Genomic DNA, 11624 nt, shown 5'->3' with positions numbered 1-11624 from the left:
GTACACAACTGACTGAATATTCATGCCGGTGTCCAAGTGAAGATGGGAATAGATCTTACATTGTTGAATTGGGAGATCATTGTACATGTGAATGCCATGTTATACTACGCCATGGCTAACCATGTAAGCATATGTTTGCTGTTATTTGGAATGGCCAAGAGTTCGTTTGGAATCGGCTTCCATAGCTGTTCAAGAAACTGAGTATGTTCGTCTGTGATATTTCAGCATGTAAGAAGTCTCATTGGGTAGTTTCTAGATTCAATTTAATTGAAGTTTCATGATTAAACAACAAGGTTTTACACGTCATGCAGATTTGATTTGATGATTTTTTTAGTCACATATTTTTAAACATGAGAGAGAGGGGGAGAGAGGGATAGAGAGAGAGAGAGAGGGGGGGGGAGGGAAGTGGAAGAGAATATATATTTATATAACATATATAATGTTATCCGACCCTCCATTACAGTATCAACTTCTGGAGAGCCTGATGGAGTTCAAAGTTTACCTTTGCAGCAAGAACAAGATGGTAATATTATGCATAAAGTTAAAGTAAAGACATTATTATGTCCCCCTTGAGGAAAAGGGGGTATATTGCTTTGAACATGTCAGTCTATCGGTAGACCAAAACTTTTTCAAGTAATAACATGACAATTTCAGGGAATGTGGTCATCACACTTGACCAAACATTTCATGGAAGCTCGGCCTGACTAATAAATGAACCCTTTTGATTTTGAGAGTCATTAGGTCAAAGGTCAAGGACACCGTTACCTTGAAAGCTAAACGGTTGTATGTGTAATTACTCTACAATGCCTGCACCCGTGGCCATCAAAATTCACTTGAGGTTGGACCTGGAGAGTAGATGATCCCTATTGTTTTTAGGTGTCATCAGGTTAGAGGTCAAGGTCACAACTCATAATTACCATCAAAATTTACGTTATATTAACTTATTTACAGCTGCTTAGATGATAAAACTTTATCTGTAAACATCAGCCATCATCTGAACTTGATTAAACACTGCACCTACTATCCCCACACTTTGAAAGGTCATTATCTTAAAACCTCCTCAAAGGCACCCAAGGGTTATTGACAAATCAGCTGTCCTTTCAGTCTATACATACTTCATTTAATTGTCCATATATTCCTGACAACATGGCACTCAGGGGAGCATAATGTTTGAATAACGTCTCTTATTAAATAACTTAATTGTTGTGTTTATAGATTGTCGCATCTTTATTTTGTCATTGAGTGTATTAAAATAATAATCAAATCAAATATATAAAAGGTTCATATTTTGTTATCAGGTTTTTAAGTTTTATTTATATGTAAGAAATAATAATTCATGTTAGGTGCAAGAATTGAGATGGCACAAAGTGACGTGGAGTCCACACAAGAAGAAAACTCAGAAATTGGGAAGAAAAATGGTAAGAGCTGTCACTGTGTTAATAGCTTTGCTTCTGTAACAGCTATAGATATGTTCAAAGTAGTTTTTTGTCATAAAGTTAAAGTGTTTTGCTTTCAATAAATGCTGAAAATTAATTGAAGAAAATATCACTTGAAGATTTGTTGTTCTTGAAAACAGTTCTATTAACATCAGCAGATGTGTTGCAGAAATGTAGAACCTTGTTAGGGAGGAAATTAGAACCCTTCAAAAGGAAAGCTTTCAAATAGAAGAAGTTGGCATCCTCACAGAAATGCTGTCAATGCTTAAGGACGTCAAACAACTCCCAAGGACTGTCACTCTCAAAGTAGACAAAAACACAGCGGCTAAAGTTGCAATTGAGAAAAAAGAAAAAGAGAACTTCCACATTCAGTAAGAAAGCATTTATTTAAGATTGAACCATTTATCATATTATATGATTAAGCTCATTTCTGGATTTTTGACCACCATTTATATATATATATATATATATATATATATATATATGTATATGAATATTTATATACATATATTGATTGGTGCCAAAAACCATGATACAGCCTATAAAAACCTGTGTTTCATTAAACTAATAGATAATATCCATGTAAGATCTGAATTTTGAAACATTTCCCATTTCTCAGAATATGTTCCAAATTTACAGATAAAATACTATGACATCATGGCAAGATTTATCTATAGGGCATCTCACTGGACACTTGTGGTACTACTGATTGAGCAGATATTTGAAATGAAAAAAAAAAATAAAATAAGATTAAAAAAGCCAATTTTCATGAGATTTATTTTCATAATGTCAAAACATTTTTATGGAATTCCTAATTACATCTTTGTCTGCAATCGATAATTTCTTACAGATTGTTGACCTGAGAAGCTATACACTGCACTTTCTTAATCCTACTGGCAAAATAAAAGAGGAGGATATTTAAGTTCTACTGAAGTTTCAGTAAGAAAAAAAAAATGTTCTTAAAAAAGCAAAAGATTTATTCTTAAAATTTATTGAAGCACAATTTTACGTTCATTATTTCGTTGAAAGTATAAACACCTTATAACATGTCATTTGCCCTAAATTCAGGATTGTTGATTGACAGATCTGACATTACATTTAAATTGAATTGTATGATATTTAAAACAGAAGACATGCAACTGTCAATTTATCAATAAGAGTCCTGTTCTGTTTGAAAATGGGAAATGCAGGATGCAGACCATCAATCAAAAATCATAATGAGGCACGATGATCAATCTACAACATACCGCTACTTTCAAATTTACTCCAGGGACTTCCTGCGTAGCAAAGGAGAGATGGGCTTATTGAAACTCAAGAGACTTCCACATTCACGCCAGATGGACACTAACAACTGCGGCCCTTACTGCATGCTAGTAAGACTTTAAGAAAAAGTCTAAAATTCAGTTATTAACAAAAAAATCTAAATTGTAAAGAATGTATTGGACAATTAATTAATTCAATAATGATAAGAAATAAAAAAGGTGTTTGACAGTTTGAAAATATCTATTGACAATTAATTTTAAAATTATAACGCTTAAAATTACCTCTGGGTTGCTTTTTAAGTTATGATAGACAAATTAATGTGGAAATGAACATTTAATCTTTTCAGTATCTGCAGAACATTTTGTCAAAAAGAACCATGGCAGATGTCATGACAGAGCGGTCACACTTTGCCCAGACACTTTTGTCTTTTGCTGGTAACACGTTACCAATTAACCATGTTCCTTTTAAATATAAAATTCATGTAGGCTTACATAAGCATTTCATAAATCTTCAATTTTCATCAATTGAATAATATATATTAATAAACATATGTTATACATGTTTGCTGTGGGTAGAAAATATTTTTCATTTGTTGATTGTTCTTCCTGCTTTTCTACTTTATAGAAGCGATGGAGGGTCAGTGCCCATCATGTGGCCAAGGATATGACAATGAATGCACCGTAAGTGTTGTATCAGTATTATGGAAAAAAAAAACATGTGTAATTTTCAAGATAATGAAAGTTTGATTGACTAGATATAATACATTGATCTGAGTGTTCATATCTGTAAATGTACACAAATATTAATTATAGGAACCTGTTACATATCAGATAAATACTGTAAAAGAAAGGGTGGCTATTTTCAGATTGAATGCAGCAAATGTTTGAGAGCCTTTCAATTTCACTAATATAATTAACTCTCCAAATTAATCTTGTCTTAATTAGAAGTACACTTATAAATGTAAACAGCACTATTCTGAAAAACCTTACAAACATGATGTAATGACAAAATGTTATACTCGTAGTACAAAACAGTGAATCCATATTCAACTGATGACCATTTATGATAACAGAATCTATTTCAATATTAAACAGGTATATAATTGTTTTCATGGCCACTTATGAGCATTTTGCCTTACCGCTTATAATGTGTATTTCAAACTAGGCACTTGGCTCAATGGATGAGTTTAACAGTGATGTTGTACTCATCACTACCAACGACATAAGAGGATCCAAAACGCGTAACATTGAACTCATTAGAACCGATGACGTAAAAAGATAACCAACGAGTAACATTGAACGCATCAGAACCAATGACGTAAAAAGATACCCAACGAGTAACATTGAACGCATCAGAACCGATGACGTAAAAGATACCCAACGAGTAACATTGAACGCATCAGAACCGATGATGTAAAAAGATAACCAACGAGTAACATTGAACGCATCAGAACCGATGATGTAAAAAGATAACCAACGAGTAACATTGAACGCATCAGAACCGATGACGTAAAAAGATACCCAACGAGTAACATTGAACGCATCAGAACAGATGACGTTAAAAGTTTCCCAACGAGTACCATTGAACGCATCAGAACAGATGACGTTAAGAGTTTCCCAACGAGTACCATTGAACGCATCAGAACCGATGATGTAAAATCTGCCCAACGAATAACATTGAACGTATCAGAATTCACAATTTCATCAAGCATAGAAATCTACCAACAATGAAAGTGTTTCGTCACATACAAATTTAAATGTACATCATTTCAATTCCTTTTCAATCCTTTCTTGCCATGTAATATGATTTCATTTCCAAGCTTGTCAATCAAAACAGTGTTTGAATCCAAACTTAAATCATAAAGTTTCAAACATTTCATATAGTAGTTCCTATGCTAGAACAGTTTTTGTAGTTTTCTGAATTCTTCTGATCGCATCTTTTATCTTCTAGTTTTGCTTAATCCAATATGTTGTTAACTTTCTCTGCAGCATAACTGGTAAATCATCTCATCATGCTTCATCAATGCATCCAAATTATTTTTTGCAGAATCTTACTTTATCCTCATAGTTTCTTCAATGTATCTTAAATGTACCTAGTTGCTTGACTTAGTCCAATGTGTTATCTTGCATTTTCCTATTTCAATTCAACAGTTTTATTTTTTGCAGAACTTTGTTATATAAAGTTGAATGGCCAGGTGTTAAACCATAGTGCTACAGGACATCACATCCAAAACTATGAACACCAGTGTAGGCAAACTGTCTTACAAAAGACATGTAAATTATCAATTCAAGTAAAAAGATATATGGTCACTTGTCAAACTACAGTGCTTTAAAACGGGACCCTCAACTATGAATACCAGTATAGAGATATATGGCTAGTTGTCTAATTACAGTGCTTTATAACGGGTCCCGAAACTAAGTACACTAGTATAGAGATATATGGCCAGTTGTCAAACTACAGTGCTTTAAAACAGGACCCTCAACTATGAATACCAGTATAGAGATATATGGCTAGTTGTCTAACTACAGTGCTTTAGAACGGGTCCCCAAACTAAGTACACCAGTATAGAGATATATGGCCAATTGTCAAACTACAGTGCTTTAGAATGGGTCCCAATACTATGGACACTAGTATAGAGATATATGGCCAGTTGTCTAACTACAGTGCTCAAGAACGGGTCCCCAAACTAAGTACACCAGTAAAGAGATATATGGCCAGTTGTCTAACTACAGTGCTCTTAAACGGGACCCTCAACTATGAATACCAGAATAGAGATATATGGCCAGCTGTCAAACTACAGTGCTCAAGAACGGGTCCCCAAACTAAGTACACCAGTATAGAGATATATGGCCAGTTGTCTAACTACAGTGCTCTTAAACGGGACCCTCAACTATGAATACCAGTATAGATATATATAGTCAACAGTCAAACTACAGTGCTTTAGAACTGGTCCCCAAACTAAGTACATCAGTATAGAGGTATCGAATTTGAAAATTTAAACAGAAACAAACATATATCAGATATTCTCTTTTAAGCATAATCATGTTCCCCTTAAGTGAATATATGTGAATGTTTATCATGTCACAGCAATCAATTACCAATACATTTCCTATGGAAATTTCAATGATGAATTTTCAAATAAATTTGAACAATGTTGATTTATGTTCACACATTCAATCTCATTAAGTTCACGAAAATCTTAAATCAACTACTGTGAGGATAAACATGATCGTGATGAAAATGATCAGTATGATGATTATGACAATAAAATGATGGACCAACGAAATTTCAAACAGGATCACCATCAAGATACCAAAAGCTGGACACTGTCAGCAAATGTTGATATTTGCTCTAATATCGTTTAAGAAAACCACAATTAACATATAATCCTTAACAGGTTTGTTGTTGCGTAATTGGTTGATTGGTATTTTAACGTGATGTTATCAATGTATTGTTAAGATTGCAAAATATCCAAGGCTTTTCTAAAAGTGCTGGTGGTCTAATGGATCAAATGTTGATTAAGCATGATTATTTTTATTGACTGGACGATCGTGAGTTCGCACCCAACTAACACGAACATGCTTTTACGGGGTTTTCTGCAATGTTGATATCATGGAATAAAATATTGATACAATTAATACTTAAAAAAAGCAAAGTATCAGTAAACAAAGACCCTGTCCAACTGTCACGACCTAGATCCGCGAGTTACCACGAGTGCTGGTGAATTATAACCCGCCAAAGACGACACAAGAAGACCGCGGATTCCGATGCTTGGTACATCAGTTAGGCACCTGCTCGAGTACTTTTTCATGTGATTATGAGAGTAGATAAAGATTCTTCTGTTAAACTCGAGTTTAAGCAACATAGGTACGATCAGTGTACGACACTCTTTCGACAAACAAAGTGATTTCTACAAGTTCTGCGGGTATGTGCACGATATCATTACGAGTTATTAAGAGTGAGCTACGAGAATGTTCGAGAAACGACGACACTTAGCGAACTGGGTATTCACACAGATGGTGATGCACATCAGGACAAATTTATGTTGATTAGCGTAAGTGATGTTTTGTAGCAATGGTAGATAGATTCAAAGGTGGTGTTGGTGCAGGGGGTGGTGACTCAACATATTGTTCTACAGCCACCTTCTGTCTAAACGATGCCTTTTCTTTTCTCTTCGAAGACATGACTAGTCTAACAATGGTTTATCTCTTGTAAACAGTGATGTTTACTGGTTGAAATCTTCAGGAGAAATGATTCAGTGCTATTTATTGGTATGGTCATATCGAACTCGCCGGAGATCGCAACAGTTTCGAGGACATGTCGAAAAGGTACGTACAGACTCGCCACAACTCTAACAAATCTCGACCAGAGATCGTTTTAATGTCCCCCTGAGACGCAGCTGAGCTCGTAGACTGCCGAGCGACTTTTTGACGCGGCGGGAAGCGGCTTCAAGTGAAGATATATCTACCATCAGTGTTTGAGTTTGTTCGAAACCCCTACAATATTTCTTAAATATGCGTGCGCAGCAAAACGACACTGCTTGCTGAGTACGTTTTTTATGAGCAGACATGTCTTCGACATGCAACGACAAGTCTTCGAGTCCAACACGACACCTGAAGAGTTTAGGCGAGTTGAAACTCGCAAAAACTTGTAGCCAAAACTCGCTATAGTGTGACAAGGGCTATATAATTTTAGGGTTAAGAAAGTCACGTGATGTGAAAATTCTTAATGACGTTGTGCACGCTAAATTAAGATTATAATAAAAGCTACTTTCGGTTTTGTTGCAGTTTGATATTGCGATAAATGACTCTTTTTAAAGAGGGGAGGGGGTTAAAATGTGGAAAGAAGTGTTAAGAGAAGTCATTTGGATATACATACAAAGAAATAAGTTTACATAACTTCAGCATAATGGGTCTTAAAGGATTGAGAATAATCCCACTGAGCTGATGTAAACTTCTATCTATGAATAAGAGATAATATTTTGTCAAATACTGTGTCACCAACAGTATGCTCCATGAAACCACATAATAACTGGGCACATGCTATGTAGTTAGAATTATAAAAATCGCTTTCGTTTTTTTAATGTGCCGATTATAAACTGATCTGATTATCCGAAGTGTAAATGATGGAGTATTTTTCAATTTAAAGAATATTTTCCCCTATTTCATGATTTATGAGCAATGCTTTATTATACAAAAGTCACATTTGATAGGTATGTTCGAAATGTTGGTGTCAAGTATGTTTTTGGCCTGTTGCCATGGAAACCAGGAAAAAACATTTTAAGACCATTCAAATAAGTTTTTGTTAATAATTTCGATTCAAAAAAAGGATTCGTTCGATATTATATTGTGTTTTCTTTACCAACTTATGTGAATCTAAAGTTTATTCTTGATTTTCCTGATTAACTTATATAAATGCATTGGTTTATACTAGGTGCAGATTCCAACCTAATATCAATTCATTGTTTTTACTTTGAAAATCGCCAATGACAATTTTCATTTACTATCACTTATCCAGGACTGTCAAATGTATACAATAGGTACAGGAGGCTTTAGGATCTTAATTAATCTATTACTTATTATTACATGCTTCAGTTGACGTACAACGTATATATGAATGAAAACTTAACGCAAAAACGCATTTTTCAATAATGGTTGCCATGGTAACCAATTATTTGGCATTTATTTTCTCACAAATAATAGATAATGGTTTTGAATATATGTTGATGTTACATTAACAAATTGTAGAACTGCACCAAATTTTCCGATGTGTCTTAAACGTAAAATAGAAATGTTTAACTTTTCGCTTCAATATGATTGTTTTTTTCTGAAGAATAGGGCTGTCAGATTTTACTCCTATCTCATTTTACCCATTGTCTCTGGCTTAAAATCCCATGACTGGTAAAATATATATCAAAATGAGTTTTTTCATCAACAAATAATTTGTAAATACATGTATTGTATATCAAACTCCCATTATTTCGATGATCTGGAGGTTTTTTTGCCAATTTATCGGAATCTCAAGTTAATTTTTGATGTTCATGAATTTCCAATTCACTATCAATCACCTCGGATGTCATGTTAATGGTCTAAAAGCTTTGGCCTAAAAAAAGGCGTAAATGGTATTTGCATTTGCTAGAATGGATCACCGAACATGATAAAGTGCTTAATATTGTTCCCGATACAACCTCGTAAAAACATACATTTCCTGTTAATTTGTGTTCCTTTTGTCTACCGCACATCTTTACCCTTCATATTTGTTGTGAAAGAAGGATATAAAGGTCATTATATACGTAAGAAGGATTTTAAGGTCATTATATACGTAAGTTTACGTAATCTATCGAGTATTTTTTTTCTGGGCCTGTTTTTGTAGTTTTGCTTCGTGAAATAAACAGTAGGTGCATTTAACGTTCCAGAGGAGACAAATCACAATACAATGCATTTATCGATATCAGAAATGTAGCAAACTTTGAGATGATATATCTCATAACAGACATCCGCTTTTGTGATACAGGATGTATGAAAATCGTTGACGTTTCAGGTATCACAAGTATCTTCGGAGAGCATTTTAACTATGATAATCCTAACGTTATACACCATATCCGATTTCGAATAGCTTGGTTCTGGATCTGTTTATATCGTCATGGTCTATGCATCCAAAAATGTTACATATTGTCCTCCAATAACCTTTATTTGAATAATAATGGCGTAATTGTGTTGAATTATCAATCGACCTTTTAAACTTTTAAACGTGTTTAACTATTTTTAACATTTTTTCCGATTTTCTATAATAAGACATAAATGTACATCTAAATTAACCTTTAAAATCATTTTTAATGTAAATTCAGTGGTGCGACGCTTAACTACGATCACGTTTATCGTCTGTGTATCCGGCGTATTGTATTCTACCTTGTACATTTATTTGGTTGTAACATCAATATCTGGTAATAATGCATAGAATTCGCTTGACGGGATATTTCAATATTTTAATGTATATTACCTGCTTAAAGCATTAGCATCTTTTTAGTTTTTCTCTTCATTTGTGTCAGTTGATTTAAGGAACACTTTGGACACAAATTAACAAACGAATTTTAGAACAACATCAATTACTTTGTACTCTCTGAAATGGAAATGTTTTATATGCCTTCACAAACTAATGATTCACTATTTTAAAAACTTACAGCACATTTATATATTTTTTATGAATTATGAGTATTCTGTTGTAAAATGTAATATAGAACATGTTTTCTAGGATAATCAATCTAAATACAGAACCTATATATGTAACAGAAACTGGCATTCGAAGGTTTTGTAAGTTGTCGCAAATGTAAGCTTGTAGACTGAGGTGCTCTAATTTAACTTATGGTCCAACTATATTTAATTTCGGAACACCTCAATTTGTATGGTGAAAAAAATCCAGGCGACGCCCTTATGTCAAACAAGACTTCGTGTGACTTAACTTTAAGTTTTTATCAGCTTATCTGTTAGTTTTCCTTTATTCTTCTTTGCTTCCAATTTAAACTGATTTCGATTAGGTGTTCACCTTTATTTTGGAGTTATCAAATATTTTACCACCCCCATGAGTTCAAAGAAATGGATTCCATGCAGAACTCTGGTTGGCAAAAGCAACAGAAAGAAAAAACAACAACTTGACATAACCATCAGCCCTAGAGCTTAGATATTCGGTTTGTAGTATTGTCTTGTGGTCCTCTTAAAAGATTGCTGAAATAATGCCTCTGGGGTAACATTTAAACCGACCTCAAGGTTACCTGTTTTTCATGGCAATCGAAGGGTATTTTTTTTAAACCTTTTTGAAAAAATCCGTAAGGCCTAATTCGTATATGCTTACATTGTCTCCTGGTCCTCTACAAAAACAATTTAAATAAAACTTCATATTTGTGTAAAGCAAAATAAGAGCCATAACCACGTTCTTGTGTGAGAGATGAAGGGCCGATAGGCCCCTCTTGTTCTTTTTCAAAGAATTAAAGTATGTATATATGAGACGCATCGTGCGATTTTGGGCCTTTGAACATAAGTATTACAAATGAAATAATCATTAATAAAAAAAATGCCAAAAATGATGATTTTTTCTATGTAAATCAATTTCTTTCTTTTTAAGGTTTGTCATTGGTGCATCATTTTCTCGATAATTTATGACCATTGGTTGACTCATGTTTCCATGGCAACCATGGATTTCGTCCCGACATATTTTGACTGGATTGATAGTCTGTGTTTAAAACGGCCAAATGTGTTAAAAATACAAAAATGATTCATTATTTTTATCTTAATTTATGTTCCTTAAAGATTCTGTGATAAGAAAATAGTTTAAATTATAAGCTAGTTGTAATATTGATACAATATTTTGCACGTCATTTGAATAATGCACTTTCATTACGACGTCATTTGAATGACGTCAAATTAAGTATTCAAAATGCGCAATACATGATCTCACTTGTAAACACGTAGCTTACGCAATTTAAGTGATATCATCATGAAAATTTCAGAATATCTTTCTGAAATAACATGGCATTCAAATACCTTAAAACATTGTAATAGCATAAAAATATGTTCGAAGGCCCAAAATCGCGCGACGCGGCTCATATAGTCCAACACTATTATAAAGGCGTTTCATACATACACAAGAAAAAAAACAGGATGTGGTTGTGTACATGAATTGTAAGGTATATTACCTCAGTTATATAGCCTTTATATGACAACAAGATATATATATTCTCTGGAGTGTCGGAGGAGAGAGGCGAGGACACTGACAATATTGTTATGACGATTTGTAATGACATTGGCGCTCAGGTCACACTTGAGGAAATTGATCGCTCTCATAGAACCGGCAGATTTGTTCCGAATAATAGCCCCCGTTCCATTTTAGTTAAGTTTGCTACCTATCGAGCGAGGCAGAAGACGTACAAAT

The sequence above is a fragment of the Mya arenaria genome, chromosome 5 (assembly GCF_026914265.1).
Source record: "Mya arenaria isolate MELC-2E11 chromosome 5, ASM2691426v1".
NCBI classification, from domain to species: domain Eukaryota; kingdom Metazoa; phylum Mollusca; class Bivalvia; order Myida; family Myidae; genus Mya; species Mya arenaria.
Note: the sequence above shows the minus strand (reverse complement) of the source record.